This window comes from Protopterus annectens, chromosome 6.part0, assembly GCF_019279795.1.
Source record: "Protopterus annectens isolate FY-2018-M chromosome 6.part0, PAN1.0, whole genome shotgun sequence".
Lineage (NCBI taxonomy): Eukaryota > Metazoa > Chordata > Ceratodontiformes > Protopteridae > Protopterus > Protopterus annectens.
This window is the reverse complement of record NC_056737.1, coordinates 1,242,462,168-1,242,478,752: the sequence shown is the minus strand read 5'-3', so window position 1 is coordinate 1,242,478,752 and position 16,585 is coordinate 1,242,462,168.

Genomic DNA, 16,585 nt, shown 5'->3' with positions numbered 1-16,585 from the left:
CACACACACACACACACACACACACATACCCACACACACACACACACACAATTAAATAAAAAGGGGACAATTACATTTTCACATTTAATTTCACTGCTATACGGCACTCTGACAGTACAGGGGGTGTGTTATGGACACTGTACAACACCCCTTACATATAAATTGTACAACTAGCCGAGTACACACATTTAATTTAATATTTAAGTGCCATCTGGCACTTTGACAGTGCAAGGAGTGTGCTACACATCTCTGAGCACTGTAACACACCCCCTACACTAATTCAGTAACCGTGTACATGGCTCTCCCTCAGTAGTACACCTTCAGTAATATGCAAGATGTGCTACCGAGGGGGAGCTGCAGACACAGCCAAGGTACACTCCATGTAGGGCTTCCACTATTCCTACACAGAGTTTAGTAAATCTGGAGATAATCTCTTTCACTCTATGGTTTAAAAATCAAGCATATTATGCAAAACATTTTTTTTATCAATTCATATCATATAGCTTTTACTTTGTTGTAATATCCATACTCAATCATATCTATAGTTAATTAATTTACATTTGAAATCCCATCTCAATACTTCATATCGACAATCTTTTTCCATAATTTTTTAATTCTTCTACATCCTAAAAAAAACATGTTCACTGGTCTCAAAATGTTTACAATAAAGACATGCTCTATCTTTCGTATTGTTTTATGGCATATTTGCTTTTACTGGAAGCTTTTTATAGTAAGCTTCTATAAAAGTCTTGACACTCCACCATATTCTTACATCTTCCCATTCTAGCTTGTATCACTGCAGTTTCTTCTTTATGCAGCTTCTTTCAAGTGAATACACAAAAATATTTGTTTATTATAGTATTATTATATCATTTTTTTCTGTCATTTCAGTCTCATTAATTTTTATTTTCCATTGTAAGAGTTTATCTTGATAATTATTTATTTCATTATTAGACTATAACCTATTTTATTATTCAAAATATATATCCATTCCTCTTTATATTTGAGCTTTAACATTTGTGTTAATAATGAAGTATCGTCATTTAAACATTTTAGTACTATATATAAATGTACTGATGCTGCATAAACTATAGGGTTAATCAAACCTAGCCCTCCTTCTAGTTTTTTAACATACAATACACCTCTTTTTACTGACTTTAACCTCAAGCCCCAAATAAGGAAAATGGCATTATAAAATACCAAACAGGTATACTAAAACACTTGCTAAATATGACGTTCTTGCTAGAAGTATTGAATTAATTAAATATTTTTTTTTTAATGGCAATCTAAATGTCTTCCAAAACCTACAACATATTTTCATTGCTTCCATTTTTTTTTCCATATTCGTTCTGTATTATCCTGTTTTCTAAAACATATTCCAAGTACATTTGTTTGTCAAATTAAAATTAATACTCCTAACATTCCATCAAAGCCTAGTCCTTTACTTTTCTATTTATTTATATGTAAACCTATCTCTTTTAAGTAATCCTGTAAAGAGTTTATCACTTTAATCATTCCTACACTATTTTTTGAAACAATTATATCATCTGCATATGATAACATAACTGGTATAATTACCCTTTCATTACATGCATAACTCACATTCTTCATTTCTCTGTTAATATGTATAGATACCATATTCATTACCACTGCAAATATTTTACTCAGTAGGCATCACTATCTTATACCCTTTTGAGGCACAATTTCTTTACTCAACCAGCCATTTAGCAATGCCCTAGCATATTTAATTTATAAGCTGTCATACATGCTTTTCTTCTCTTGTTACTTATATTATATGCTTTCAATATTTCTAATAACACATTATGTTGAAAATACTCGAACACTTTACTTATGTAACCTACCATAATTTTAACTTAATTATTTCTATATACGACATCATCTACCAATTCCTGAATTATTAAGAGCAATTCTTGTGCTCTTTTTCATTTTATACGATATATATTTCTGGTTAAAACCTTACTTATTTTATTTTCCATTCTTCTTTGTAAATTTTCATAAATAGTTTATAATTAGTATTATTCAAGACTATCAGTCTCCAATTCTGCATTTCATTTTTATATTTTTTCCATATAAATTCAATTACTCTACTATATTTATTTCTTTATCTATTTGCAGTTTGATTACCGGGGAGGTCCACTGGGCCGAAATGACCCATTTTCAGTGGAGGCCCGGGGAGAAAAGCTCCAAGATGTATTATACAATTTAGATACAACTGATAGTTAATATTAAAGATAATATTATATAGAATAGTTACTCATAAATGCATTCAATATCATGCATAGTTAACAAATTCATTAACAAATTCCATATCATTCTTTATATGGAAATCCTATGATTAACCATTCATTTAAAACCATTAAAATATTTCTTGCATTCTTGTCATATTTTATATATTCTGTATTCTAATCCATCCAGATCTTCTGTTGATTCCAAATTAGCTACCTTTAACATGTTTTCTAATACCTCAGTCATATTATTCCTTTCCTTCTCCTTATTATTTTGTCTATACTTTCCATTCATTACTAATTTGTATAATTTGTCCTTTGAATATGTCTTTGATATAATTTTCTACTATCTCCAATTTCTCTCATTATACTATTGCTTTTTTAATGAATTTATTCAAATATGGTGCAATTTCTTCTTTTTTCATGAAGAAAATACCTTTACTTATAAAATAAACTATTTATTTTTGTTTTATTTAAATTATATAATTCATGTTCTTTAACAACAAAAAAAAAATCTTAATTTTTCCTAAACTTTCAAAAGTGTCATTACTTAAATTCTTACACTTTATTTTGTCTTCCTTTCTTTTTTCCTGTTCTCATCACATATAAACACATTTTACACCTATGATTAAAATACAACCACCATTGTGATCAGTTCCTATAAAAATCTTTTATCTCTTTATGATTTTTCCATAGCTTTAATATATCATTTTCCCTTTCTCTTCCAATTAATTTCATTCTTTTAATTCCCTTTCCTATTTTTACATACTCATCATTCCATTTTATTATAATCCAAATTGCTCTATGATCAGAAAAGCCTGTTATTAAAACACCTTCTTCTACTATTAATAACATAGATGAAATTAATAAATTATTTATTAACATTCTATGTTCTCTTCTGCTATAAGTCTGTGTGCCCTTATTTCAAATTCACAGTTCTCCATACTTTATAGTATCTAACATTTTTTTAATTATTTAACAGTATTATCTTTCTTTTTTGGTGTTTTAAATTACAGTTAAAGTCACCTACCACAATTATTTCCATATTTATAGCAACATATTGAATTACATTTTTTTAACATATCTTCTCTCCGTCTTTTTGTCACATATGCATACATTGCAATAATTCTGAAAATGTGTTCCTTCCATCTTACATTAAGAATAGTTATTCTACCCATTATAACAAAGGTAATATCTAAAATTTTTATCATCTCTTTATACAAAATATCTATCCCCAAACAAGTTTCTCTCCTTAGACCCTAAATAACATTGCTTCTCTGCCATACTTCAGTTTGGTATCTCTCTTCTTTAGTTAAAAATCTAGAATCTTCCAATATAATAATATGACTATTTTTGTTGCTTGTTCCATTCAATGATGCATATTCTTTTTACTAAACTTGTAAACCATTAACATGTATTGCTAAGATTTTACAAGTAGTAATGTCTTCCTATCTATATTTTTTTATCATTTTTTCCCCTTCTTTTTTTTCTTTATTATAGTCTTCTGTGATTTTTCTTTTTCTCTCACATACCCTTTTACCAATAGAACTTCTTTTTGTTTAACTAAATTCCATTTCTTATTTTCAGTATCACTTACATCTGAGCCTTCGTCTTCTAGTATGTTTTTAACTTCTTCACTGTTAGATTTTTTTCTTTTTTTTCTCTTTCTGGAGTATTTATCTGCTCCAGTTCTATTTGTGCATCTAATACCCCTGTTTCTATCTCTACATGCTTATTAACTTGCCTCTGTTTCACCTGTGTATCTATTATTTCTGACTCCATCTCTTTACATTCCATCCCTAAGTGTCCTATTTTATTACAGTTACAATGTATTACATTTATAACATCTTAACTCACAATTCTTTATATCATGTCTTCTCTTTCCACATATATAACATTTTCTTTGTTCACAATTATTGATTATAATTGTTGATCACATGATCTGTTTAACACACAAAAAAAAAAAAAAAAAAAACAAACAAACAAAAAAAAAAACATGTTTTTGGCTGTCCACAATAACTCACCATGCCTATATCCTCTTCCACATTTATAATACTAGGAACGTGCTCAATATTTTCATTTTCTATATTCAACACTACAAAACAATTTTAAGCCCTGGTCCATAAACCCCTCTTATCATATACTTTTGAAACTTCTGGCACATCTTTACATAATTTTAATAAATGTCCTTTAGAGTATCTTTTTCTACTTCATTTTTCAATTGTAAATGGATCTTTTTCTTATAATCTCTATGAAATGTCTTTAACACATATAGATTCCAAGGCACACACTTCTTCCACTCTCAAAAATAATGTCACAATATGTCTCTTTATTTATATGCATAAAGGTTCTTACCTCACTTGCTTTAATTCCTAGTGGTGCAATTATTTCATCCCATACCTTATATGTGTCCAATTCACTGTCTTCTTTTTTCCTCCAATCATACTGTAAATTATTTCTTTTTTCTTATAGTGATCTCTTTATTCTGTTCTTTTTCTTTTTGCAGTCTTATTTTTAATGTCTCTGCATACAAATTTTTTCACTGTAGATTCTAATTGTGAACATCTTCTTTCTGTATTCTATCCATTATATCTCCACAGGAAATATCCTTACACTTTCAGGCTCAATCACATTTGCCATGTCCATAACTAAGTCATCCTGCAACCCACCCTACTGGAGGGTTGCAACAACATATTCTTGTGTTGTTTCTTCTTCCCTAAAAAGATTTTGTTAAAAGATATCATCTGAATCCATCACTGACACAAGCGCTTTTTCTTTTTTATAAAGATGACACTCTTGAGAAGGCTCTACTGCCTTCACATTATTGTTACTGTTTACAACTCTTTCCCTTAAAGGCTTGCCTGTATTTGAAATACACATCTGCCCCTCTGACATAAGCACTGTAACATCGTCATTCCGCACATCATCTGTATTGTCTAACATAGAAAATTCACTTTTTTTGAACCAAAACCAGCTCATTGGTATTACTGAAACATTCCTTTTCTTCTAACTGCTTCTCTGAGCTATAATGGCCACCAGTGTCATTTGAACAAAATTCCCTTAAGCAACAACTGCAAGAGTAGGGGTCCTTTATTGATAATCATTACTTATATGCATTATTTATATAATTGACATTGTATACATTATTTACAATTATTTGCACTTTTATACAATATTAAACATTTTTGTTATTAAGCACTCCCCCCACCTTTTTACCAAAGCCGATAATGTATTTTCTTTAGAAGATCTGCTAATATCCATTTTCCATTAAATTTAACTTCATTAAGTCTCTCCATCCATAATGTCCATAAAATATAAAATATTATTCTGTCAACGTTCTTCAGTTCTTTTATCTTATCTTAATATCCATATTCCAACATATCCATGTTAATATGTTCTACCATTTCCAAACCATTCAACATTTTATTTTTCCATATTTCTTCCCATAACTTTTTTAATACATTTAAAAAAGCATGTTCTCCACAATGAATACATATTCTTTCTTGTTTTCTTTTACAGGGCATTTTAGCCATGACGGGTAGTTTACCTGTTGTTAATCTCCACAAAAAAATCTTTGCATTCATATACTTTTTTACACCACATAAATCTCATTTTAAAAGCTTTCTTCTTTTTTGTCTCTAAATGTTTCAAAGGAAAGACAAAATAGTGTTCTTTCATAATGTTTAAATACCATTATTTCCTATTTTTTCAGCTACATTCACTTTTAACTTCCATAAGAATATTTTGTTTTGATATTCTTTTATTTCTTCATTCATATAATTTTCATTATTTTCCCTATCTCCATTTCCCCCAAAACACATATTTATCATGCAAAATATATTTTAGCAGATTCTTATTCTCTTTTTTGTAACTTGCTAAGGCTTTATACAGATTCAATGAAGCTGTATGACCAAGTGGATTTATTAACACTAATCCTCCTTCTTCCTTTTCATGCAAAATTCCGCTTCTCACCAGATTCAGTCTGGATCACCATATGAATGAAACTATTATAGATTTTATCTCTTTTTCATAATTAGTCAGTATCATATATGTGCTTGCTGCATATGCTACATTTCCTGATAAAGTCAAATTTATCAGATACACTTTTTTCTTGTATGAGAGCTCATATGACTTTCAGAATATGCCTATGTCTCTTATTTCCTGAATAAACATATCCCATTGTTTTGTGATATATCCAGTTTTTCCAAATACTATTCCTAGTATATTTATAGTCTCTCTAATAAACTGTATATCTCCTATATTTCCAGTGAATCCAAAACCTTTACTTTTTTCTTTATTTATACCTAAGCCAATTTTTAACACTTTCATTAACTTCTGATTGTCTCATCCATCCCTTCTTTGTTTTTAGTGATTAATACTATGTCATCAGCATATTATTGGTAATCATATTTCTTCCATTATCTTATATCCTGACATATTTATTGTGCTATTTATTTTGTTAATTGCATTTATAACTAAAGCAAATATAATACTACATGCTGGATATCCTTGTTTTATTCACCATCCTATTTTGATTTATTCACTTAGCCATCAATTTAAAATTATACTTATGTTATTTCATTTCATCTACAGACGTAATTACTTTAACTATTCTATAACTTATGTTACAAGCCCCTAATATGCCCCATAAAGCTTCATATTGTATTTTACCAAACACCGTACTTAAATTTCTTACCATAATTTTAGCTTCAACCTTTCTATTCACAATATCATCTGCTATTTGTCTGCTATTTGTTGAAAAAAAGAAAAACAAAAAAAACAAAACAAAAAAAAAAAAATTATCCTTGTTTCCTGTCTTTCCTGACCTAGAGTAGTCCAAATACAGGCTTTGCTGTATTCTGCACTTTTGGAAAGTTCCTGTGTTGTCCATTTCCTTTCTTGGATAGAGGGAGGTTTCTTTGTTCACCAGTGGCAGTGGAGAACTTAGAACAGCCTATCTATCCCTGGAGGAGTGTTCCCAGCACAAGAATCTGGTAGTCTATTGGCCATTTTGGGCCAATTTCTAGCTCTTTCAAATCCCCCTGTATAAAACCCGCTTTGGTGAGGTTTTTGCGCTTGTTACTACTCAGCCAAGCTCCTCGTGGTCCTGCAGAGTGGTGCTAGCAGCAGAGAGGCTAAAAGAGCGACTGCTAACCTGATAAAAGTGTTTTTCCTGCTACTACCTGGGCGACTGTCCGATCTAGCTAAACTGCAAATATTTCTGCTTCTTGAACTGTTTTAAACTGTCTAAAGTTGTTTTTGCACCTGCACTTTTAAAGTTTGTCCTGTTTGTTGCATTTACTTGTTGAGGCTACACACTCAAGTGCGCTAGCCTGTGTTACATATTTATTGCAATTTCCTGCTGTTTGTTGCAAAAGAAAAAAAAGTTATCCTTGTTTCCCATCTTTCCTGACCTAGAGTAGTCCAAATACAGGCTTTGCTGTATTCTGGACTTTTGGAAAGTTCCTGTGTTGCCATTTTTTTTTCTTGGATAGAGGGAGGCTTCTTTGTTCACCAGTGGCAGTGGGGAGCTTGGAGCAGGCTATCTGTCCCTGGAGGAGTGTTCCCAGCACAGGAATCTGGTAGTCTGTTGGCTGTTTTGGGCCAATTTCTAGCTCTTTCAAGTCCGCCGGTATAAAACCCGCTGTAGCGCAGCTTTGCGTGATTTTGTGCATAGTGCTTCATCGAGCAGCGCCGCTTATTTGGGTTTGAGCCTTGGAACTGATCTAGTTCTCATAATAAACACCCTATTCCTATGCTAAAGCCTAGCACTTGCTCACTAAAGCAATTATATAAGTCAGCACTAAAAAATTAAAAGCACTACACCCTCACAAACTCCCCTTGAGTAACTTATTCCCCATTGGCCTTTTTTTTCAATTATAAAGGAATTCCCAATACTATTCTAGCATGTCCAAAGGTCAGTTGTCAATCTCCTCTCCGGTCCAGCTGGTGAACCTGGGAATCTTGAGGCAATGTTACAACTGCCTAATGTACACAGACAACCCTCTCCTCCTCCCAACAAATTCCAACACATGTGAGAGATGCAACCATATAGCCAAACTGGAGGCTAAGCTCTCTCAACTCAGTACTGGCGTAACCAGTCAGGAGGAGAAGGAAACCACACTCACTACAATTCCAGTCTCACATAGACCTACCACGACAGCAAACCAAACACATAAACACACAAAAACATACTTGGAGGCTCTAAATAAAAATCTGCCTAAGCAGCAGAGACCTCCAAAGCAGACACCCAAGCAACCGCTACCCCAAAACAAAACACATGCAACACATAGCTCACAAAGCCAGTGTGCCGAACAGTCACAGCCCTTAAGGCTAAACAACACACCTGATACACTTGTAATAGGTGACTCTATCATCAAGCACACTGACGTCCCGCTCACCAGGCTGAACAAGGAGAAGGTCATGGTGAGCTGCCTATCGGGTGCTAGGATACGCCACATAACACAAGCACTCAGGTCACTCCAAGGCAAGTACAAATATGACTCAGTCATTGTCCATGCTGGTGTGAATGACCTGAGATGTACCTCCCTGGACTACATGAAAAGAGACATAGAGGAGCTCTCTGGGCATGTAGCCCAGGCCGGTATGACCCTGACCTTGAGTAGCATCTTACCCTCACCAAGAATGATGCCACAGTATGAAGACAAGATTATCAATTTCAACAATTGGCTTAAGTATTGGTGTCATTCAAAGGGGATCCAATGCCTGTCAGCCTGGGATGACATGCTCGACAAGCCACGATGCTTCGCTAGGGACGGCTTGCACCTGTCACCCCTGGGCTTTGGGATATTGGCAAAGGCTCTTGCTACCCCCATAGTGCCTTTTTTAGGCAAGGCTCAAAAGACAAACCCACCTCCATAGGTATCACAATGGATAAGAAACTAAGAGTAATGCTACTCAACGTCAGAAGTCTAAACCTCAAGATGCACGCACTCGAAACTCTCCTTAGCATGGAGAACATCGATATCTGTGCAGTAACAGAAACCTGGTTCAAGGCTCTCGAGAGCACCCCAGCACTACCAGGTTATACCTCATACCATGCTTTTCAGCCCCAAAACTTGGACCGAACCACAAAAGGAGGGGGAGTATCAATATTCGTCAAAGATACCCACACCTCCAGGTTGGTGGCACAACACGAAGCATCAGAGACTATCCATGTGCAACTAACAGTGGGTAAAACTGCCTTCCAGTTTATAGCCTGCTACAGACCACCCTCCCAAACCCAGGAACCCCACTCGGCCTTCCTGAGAACACTGGAAAATATGAAGGTCTCTCCAAACACCATTATATTGGGTGACTTCAACTACCCAACCATAGACTGGGAGCATTACTCTAGCTCCAACACCCTAGCCCAAAGGTTCCTAGAATTTATAAACTCAAATGCTATGGAACAACTTGTTACCACTCCCACAAGAGGGGAAAACATACTGGACCTGATCATCACCAACATGGGGACTCTATGCTCCAGACCAGAAGTGTATCCCTCACTGGTAAGATCAGACCATAAACTAATCTCACTGGATATTCCCATCCTGACCCCACCCCATTACCAGAAAACCACAGTGAAAAACTTCTCTAAAGCAAATTTCACACTCCCAAAACCGAGGTGGAATCCTTCAAAGCCCCCGGGCCTCTGGATAATACGGCCCAGACGACAAAATCCTTTATAAACGCATTCTATGAACACCTTCAGGAATGCATGGATCATGCAATCCCAAATAAAACCAAGACCCAATCCTCCAAAGGCAGACAGCCTGTCTGGTGGACCCCAGCCATAAACAAACTATACAATAGAAGGAGGAAGCTACTACATGACAGAGCAAAATCCCAAAAAGGGAAGGCATCTCTGATCAGTATTAGCAAAAAACTACGGGCACTCATAAAATCGTCTAAGGCCAGCTTCGAGAGAAAAATTGCACAGGACACTAAGGATAATCACAAGGCTTTCTTTAGTTATGTTAGGAACCTGGGTGGAAATTCCCAGATATGCTCAGAATTAGTCCAAAATGACAAAAAATACACCGAACCCACAGACATTGCCAACATCCTAGCTGACAGGTTCAGTGCAAACTTCTCCCCCCCTCCCCACCAAAAGGGCTAATATCTATCCCAGCAGAGTGCTGCTCCCCTGACATCTCAGATGCTCAGGTAAGAGCTGCCCTCTCCAAAGCAAGAAACACAGCATCAATGGGACCAGACGGTGTCCCGGGCTGTGTCCTACATGAACTCCAAGAAGAGCTAAACCCAAACCTAAAACTACTGTTCAATCTCAGCCTTACTACAGGATATGTACCCAAAGAGTGGCGTACAGCAACAGTGGTCCTTCTCCACAAAGGTGGTGCCTCAACGGATCCTGGAAACTATCGCCCCATAAGTCTCACTAGCTTGGTCTGCAAAGCTATGGGAAGGATCATCATGGACCTTATAAATAAAGATATTGGGGACCTACAGACACTGGATCCTACCCAGTTCGGCTTTGTTAAGGGCAGATCCTGCCTCTTAAACCTGGTCAATTTCTTTGAAACAGTCACCAAGGCCATTGACAAGGGGAAGGTGGTCCACACAGCCTACCTGGACCTCGCAAAAGCCTTCGATACAATACCCCACTCGGGCATTATAGATAAGCTCACCAGCTTAAATATAAACCCCTATGTCACTAGATGGGTTGCAAACTGGCTCAAGGACAGAACCCACATGGTTAGAATAGCTGGAGCCATGTCAGACTCCAAACCAGTTACAAGTGGCGTCCCACAAGGCTCAGTCTTGGGACCTCTCTTGTTCGGTATATATTTCTTGGAGGTACAGGCCAACATGGAAGGACTGTGGCTGACCAAGTTCGCAGATGACTGCAAACTGGGCACCATAATAGACTCTCCAGCTGACACAAGCATCCTCCAAAAGGGCCTCATAGAAACAGACAACTGGTGCCAGAGCCATGGCCTCAAGCTAAATGCCAAAAAGTGTATAGTCATCCCCTTTCGCAAAAACAAAGTGCCCACAAATTACCACATAGGTGGTAATCCATTAAGTACAGAAGAAGTAATTAGGGACCCAAGTTGATAGCAATCTCTCATTTGACAACCACGTGGCCAAAGTGGTTAGAAAAACATTTTATATAGCCCACCTAATCATGAAGGGATTCACATCTAGATCAGGGGAGGTCATCGTGCCTCTTTACTCATCCCTCATCAGGCCCATAATTGAGTACAATGCCCCTTTTGGGATGTACCTTACCAGACACCTGCAGCAACTGGAAAGACCCCAAAAGTACCTCACCAAGAGGATCAAGGGGCTCAAACAGATGCCGTATGCTGCCCGGTTAAAGAAACTCCAGCTCTACTCAGTGGCATACCGCCTGCTCAGAGGCGATCTGTGCCTGACTTATAAAGCCATGTCCAACCCAGAATTAATGGACATGCTGCACCTCAGAAAATCCAAATCCCATCGAGCTACGTGCTCGAGGGACTTAAACCTCAGCACTGAAATAAATAGGACATGCTGGAGGGACAGATTCATAACCCAGAGGCTCCCTTCACTCTGGAATAAAATCCCAGTCCAGGTTAGGCAGAGTCCCTCATTGACTCTCTTCAAGAGGAATCTTGATGAGTGGATGGGAGATCGTAGGTTTACCCCGGGTATAACTTCTGTGTCACTGTTAGACAGAAGCGCAGTATACTAACCTCGAAAAAGGGCATAGCAAAATTAATTTAAAATGGGTGGCGAAAGCCATACACACTCTGGCTAGGCTTATAAATGCCCTAGGGCAGATAGCCTAGTATGAACCTATGAACCTATGAACCTATTAGTTATTTTACTATCCTTTAACAATTCTTGACTTCCTTTCCCTTTTCTACCAAATATTGTTTGCTCAATCGGGTCTATATTACACAGACGAAAAATCAAAATGTCAAACGCTCACATGAGCGTAAATGCAGAAATTCAAAATCACTATTGTGGGGGGCTGCGCCCCCCCTGATAAATATATATTCCAGCACGGAGATCGCACTACAGTGAGGAAAGGGCAAATATTCTGATCCTCAGTGTCCAAAAAAAATAAACATCGAGTTCCTGCATTTACGCTCATGTGAGCGTTCAACATTTTGACTTTTTGTCAATCTAAAGTAGACCTGCTCAATCAACTTTTTCACTTTATTAGTCATTATTCTCATAAATAGCCTATAATCTGTATTATTCAGTACTATTGGTATCCATTTTTTATATTATCTTTATCTCCTGTTTTCCATAAAAAATTCATAATTCCCATACATATCTGTTTATCTATTATACCTTTCCTTAACCATTCATTTAATATCTCCACAAAAAGTATCTTTTGCCAATTTTCCATATCATAGTACATATGATATTCAATACCATTTAGTCCTGCAGCTATATCATATTAATATATTTTAGTGTTTCATTTAGTTCTTTTACACTTCTATTTTTTCCCAGATTCTCATTATCTTTTTAACTTAGTTTTTTAACTATCCATTTCTGCTTTACTATCTTCTTCTTTTTTATAAAATTCTGTTATATATACTTTTTTAATCACATTACATATTCCTTCTTGTGTTATTAGTTTTTCTCCATTGTTCTTTAATTCTCTTATTATTTTTTGTTCTCTTTTACTAGTTTATTTAAGTAGGGTGCTACTTTTTCTTTTCTTCCTTGTATACAATATTTTTGTTTATAAATAGTCTTTTAATCTTTTCTTGATTTGTATCATATATTTATTTTTCTTTCTCAAAAAAGATTCTTTTATCCTTTATTATTTCCTTAAATATTTCTTGAGTCAATTGTTTATATCTTAATTTTTTCTGTTTCCTCTTTTCATTTTGGCATTCCAAAAGGAACTTTTTGTATTTTCCTTTAAAACTTATCCACCAACTTGTCCAATTTTTATAAAATATTCTCATACCTATATGGTCTTTTCATAATTTGCTTATTTCATTTCTACTGTCTTTATTTAAATCTTTCTCATTAAGCTTTTTAACAGCTTTGCCTATTTTTATGTATCCTTCTTTCTCATATACCTCTATCCATATAGCTATATGGTCTGAAAGACCTGTCTTTTTATCCCTGTTTGCAATATTTTTAAACTATCTATGTATCCTTCTTTCTCATATACCTCTATCCATATAGCTATATGGTCTGAAAGACCTGTCTTTTTATCCCTGTTTGCAATATTTTTAAACTATCTGATACTAAAAATAGTCAAGTTTTGTTTTAATTTCTCCTCTTCTATAAGTCCAGTGTTTGTTATCCCATATGTATAACTTTCCACTTTTCATTATCTCATGTATTATTTTGATATCATTGCTATTTTTCTTTCCTTCTCTTAAATTACAGTTAAAGTATCCCACTAATATTATATCCATATTAACACCTTCATAATTTAGATTTTTTAAACATTATTTCTCTTTCTTTCTTTGTAACATAACATAAGCATATAAAACAATAATTCTATAAACCTTTGTTTTCCATCTTAAGTCTAGTACCATTATTCTTACTAATTTGGCTAATGTAAAATCTAAGACTGTAATGTTTTCTTTACATAATATACCTATTCTTGAACATGTGTCTTTTTCCATATTCCAAATAACTGTTTCAAACCCATAGAACTTCAGAATGTAATCTTTCTTTCTCTGTCAGAATTCTAGTATCTTTTAATATGATAATATGCATATCCATTCTAAAATACCTATTCTTCTTTTGATATTCTTCATACTATTTATATTTAAAGCTAAAATATTTAGCTGTTGCCCTTCTGAGCTGGGAATTGCTGGTTGAAGGTTTATTGTGCCTGCTTATTTGAACTTTTTTTTCTGAAACTGGTGCACTTTGCTGTAGCATAGACTAGATTAAGATCTGCTGAATATACCTCTGAATCCAATCCATCTGCTGATCTCTGCAAAATGTAAGTAGAATTTTTCACTGCATATTGCACCTTTGAACTGAATATTTACTATGTCACTGCTTATTTCAACTGTTATTTTTTTGTTCTGAAATTGTTGCACTTTGTTTGCTGTAGCATAGACTAGATTCAGTCCTGCTGAATTTAGTTCTGTTTGTACAACTTGTGCACTAAACTATGCCATCTTTTGTTGGAGATGGTTTCCCTGCACCCTAGTGGCACAAGTGTACAGTTAGAACTCATCTGATTGAAGGTTGCTGAAACAGGGCTCAATTGTGAGCTTTTATTGATTAATTTGTTTAGATCAGTTTGTGGTCATTTGCTACACAGCATCACATTTGTGCATCTCGCACTACCACACAGCGGTGGGAACCATTGGTGGTTATTGATGCAAACACTTTTGTCTGCAAATTTTCCCTTAGTACTCTGTTGGTGCTCTATTGGTGAGTTCTCGTGACTGTCCCTTACTGACAGGTGATGCATTCAATGAAATTCCTGAGATACCATCACAGATCCTACCCACAAGCCGTTATCATTTGTCTACTTCTCCTGTCATCTACTTTACCTGTTCCTTCCTGTCCTCTCCCTGTTTTCTGACCACATCAACTTACCTAGCATTATGTATGGACAATTTCCCACAGTTTCTCCAGCCAGCCTAGTCGACATGGGCATCCTAAGACAATGTAGCAATTGCCTCATGTACACTGACATCCCAATTCTTCTAGACCACACAAATTTATTATGTGAGAGATGCATCTATATCAAGAACTTAGAATCCAGGCTCTGTTGCTCATCAGTCAGTTCATCAAATAATAATCAGGTTGTCAGCACGCACACCTCACCTCCTACACCTACCAAACCAACACCACATAAACCTATATATGCAGAGGTCCTTAGAAGAAGCTTACCTAAACATCATAGACATCCCATACAAAAGCACAGGCACAATTCACATAATACATCCTCTGTAGAACATACTACATGTAATATATCACACACAGGTGTCTAACCAGCCAAGCCCCTAAGGCATAACACAAAAACAAACAGCTTGTTATAGACAAATCAATTGTGAGACACACAGATGCCCCTCTCACCAGGTTGGATAAGGAAAAGGTCATGGTCAGCTGTATGTCAGGTGCCAGGAACCACCACACCACATCTCACACACACACACACACACACACACACACACACACACACACACACACACACACACACACACACACACACACACACACACACACACACACACACACACACACACACACACACACAAACACTCAAGCCTCTCAACAATAGGCACTCTTATGACTCCATCATATTCCATATTAGTGTGAACGACTTATTCATACCTCACTGGACTATGTGAAGAGAGACATGACTGAACTCTCAGATTATGTGTCTCAGGCAGGTATGCCCCTAGCCTTAAGCCATATTTTACCTTTGCCTAGGATGATGCCTCAATACAAACAAAAAATGATTGACTTCAAAAATTGGCTTAGTTTCTGGTGTCATTGAAAGGGGATCCAGTATCTGTCAGCCTGGGATGACATGGTGACAGATCTCGATGCTTTCTCAGAGATGGTCCTCATCTGTCACCCTGGGATTTTGGTTACTGGCTAAGGCTCTTGCCATTCCCATAGTGCTTTTTTTTAGGCAATGTCACAAGAAAAAAATTCCTGGTGTAAAAATACCCTCTAAAAACAATCTCAAAGTTACTCTGCTAAATGCTAGTCTAAACTAGAAACTGCACTCACTGGAAGCAGTCCTCACCCTGGAAGATGACATTTGTGCAGTCAGTGAGACCTGGTTTAAAGCTGTGGAGAGCACCCCAGCTATACCAGATTATATTTCCTTCCACACATTCAGACCACAAACTCCAGGAATGAGAAATAAAGAAGGTAGTGCATCAATATTCATCAAAGATAAATACACCTCTAGATTGATTAAACAGCATGATTTCCTTGAATTACTTCACGTGCAATTGACTGACTGTGGGTAAGACCCCACTTCAGGTCATTGCCAGCTATAGGACCCTGTCCATGAATCAGGACATCCACACAGCCTACTTGAATCTACTTGAGTCAATCAAGATACAACCAAGCACCTTGGTTTTGTGTGACTTTAATTACCCATCCATAGACTGGGTAAATTATACATGTTCTGACTCACTTGCCCAGAGGTTCATGGACTTTGTTAACTCCAATGCCCTGGACCAGCTGGTTGACACACCCACAAGGTGTTCAAACATCCTGGACCTGGTGCTCACTAACATGGGGGGGGGGCCGCTGTACCACCCTTAGTGTGTGGCCATCTCTGATGAGATCTGACCACAAATCAATCTCGCTATAAGTAATTATAACACAAAACCCCTCCAGCAACAACTAAACTAAAAAACTTCTCCAAG